Here is a 2,500-nt window from a genome sequence, read left to right as displayed (position 1 = left end):
ATGAGGGCCGTGTTTGGGCCCCAGGATCTGCTGTGGAGCCTGAGATCTAGTGTTTTATAGCGTCTCAGATATAGAGCTGATGATAGCGCTGTTGAGTAATGCGAGTCTTTCACACACGTGATTGTGTTTATTTCACACTCTTCTTATCACTGAATCTGAACACAGAGTTGCCGTGCCGACCCGTCGTGTTTAACAGTGAACCCACCAATGAGAAGAGCAGGAGCACACGGAGCTCCGCCTCTATGCAAATCAGATCGCTTTCTATCCAATCACCTTCTGTTTTCTGTAGAGTGTCATGTTCATGATTGTAGATCAATGTTAAATAAATCTGACAGTGAATCAGTTTGGCTGCTCGACATCATATTGATTGTTTTAAACATTTAATTAAGTCTATAATTATTCACAATATGGTTATGATTGTTAACCACAACTAAAACCATTTTGAATTGTTTGAAATCAAATAAACATGAACTAACATAAAATATCAGCGAGTTGCCAAGACAGCATTTCTTATTTTTGTTTTGTTTAACTTGAAGTACTAAAATATATACATTTTTGGTAAGGGTCAAAGGTCATCATGCTCCAGGTCACATTACAAGAGTTATTATCATTAACTAAAACATTAAAAACATCACTTGAAATAAAAGTAAACATTACCTCAAATGTATTATATATATATATATATATATATATATATATATTGACATGGCAACATCTTATTTTCATTAAAGTACTAAAATAACTAAAACTGAAATACAAATGAAAATAAAATTATATGCATTTAAAAAAACAAGAACAATAAAAATTTAAAAAACACACAACAAAATTACTAAATTTTTAACTTAAATTAAAATTAAAACCATTAAAAACTATTTTGGATATTTGAAATTAAAAAAACAAAAAACAAAAATTGAAACTTATTTTATTAGAGCAAAATTCCTCATTTGTGATTAACTTAACATGAAGTATTAAAATATCTAAAACTAAAATAAAAACTACATTAACATTTTTTTTTAAACTAATAAAACAAACAAAATTGCTAAACCAAGAATCAAAATATTAATAAAAACTATAAAAAAAAGTATATTAAAGTTAATCTACTAAAATAACACTGATTCATAATCTTATTTTTCTTTTTAATGATGTAATATATACATTTTTGGTAAGGGTCAAAGGTCATCATGCTCCAGATCCCATTACAAGCAGTTATTATCATGAACTAAAACATTAAAAACATCACTTGAAATAAAAGTAAACATTACCTGAAATGTATTATATATATATATTGACATGGCAACATCTTATTTTCAAGTACTTAAATACTAAAATAACTAAAACTGAAATACAAATGAATAAAAACTATATGCATTTAAAAAAACAAGAATAATAAAAATTACAAAAACACACAATTTTTTAACTTAAATTAAAATTAAAACCATTAAAAACTATTTTGGATACTTGAAATTAAATTTAAAAAAAAAATTTAAACTTATTTTATTAGAGCAAAATTCCTCATTTGTGATTAAGTTAACATGAAGTATTAAAATATCTAAAACTAAAATAAATACCGCATAGACATTTTGTTTTAAACGAATAAAATTGCTAAACCAAAAATCAAAATATGAATAAAAACTATAAAAAAGTATATTAAAGTGAATCTAAAATAAAATGTGCGGAAGCCCTGAACCGCAACGTAAAAAAAAAAAAAAAAACAGAAAAAAAAAAAAACATTTCGAGATTAAAGTCGAAACCGCAACGTAAAAAAAAAATCTGTAAAAAAAAAAACCTAGCATATGCTGGTAGATTATTGGCACCTGTTGAATTTCCTTTTGTTGAAACAGAACACACACACTAACACACACAAACACACACACACAGTGTGAAACACTCGCTATGCACCATTATGAATGCCTGTGTGTGTGGCAGTGTGAAACAATGGCAAGCACACACGCAACTTCTTCGGAAGACTGTATTCTCGTAGCTACTCTCGAAATATCTCGACTTTAATCTCGAAATGCTAGATTATTATTATTTTTTTACAGAATTTTTTTTTTTTACGTTGCGGTTCAGGGCTTCCGTAAAAATAACACTGATTCATAATCTTATTTTTCTTTTTAATGATGTATTTTGAGAGAGTTGCACATGTGTCGCCGCAGAGAGTAAATATTCCTCAGTATGTCACCTATTACAATTATAGGTAAAGGTCAAAGGTCAAAGGTCGAGCGGGTTTGGACGTCACATTTCATCCCAGTGTTATTCAAAGCATGTTCATACCTTGAAATGAAAGAAGCGTTTGCCATCATATTGATCTAGTGTTGGATAAGCTCATGTTTTATGGTGTGTGTTCTCTTATCGGCGCCGGCTTTAAAGTGTCGTCAGTGTGTTCCTGATAAAACACTGATAATCAATCGGCTTTGAGGTGCAGTCCATAGTTCAGAGGTCAGACTAATGCTGACGGCTTGCTATCGCTGCATCGTTCGTGATGTGGCGAATGACACAC

This window comes from Rhinichthys klamathensis, unplaced genomic scaffold, assembly GCF_029890125.1.
Source record: "Rhinichthys klamathensis goyatoka isolate OS25496 unplaced genomic scaffold, OSU_Roscu_1.1 h1tg000685l_1, whole genome shotgun sequence".
In the NCBI taxonomy this organism is placed as follows: domain Eukaryota; kingdom Metazoa; phylum Chordata; class Actinopteri; order Cypriniformes; family Leuciscidae; genus Rhinichthys; species Rhinichthys klamathensis.
Note: the sequence above shows the minus strand (reverse complement) of the source record.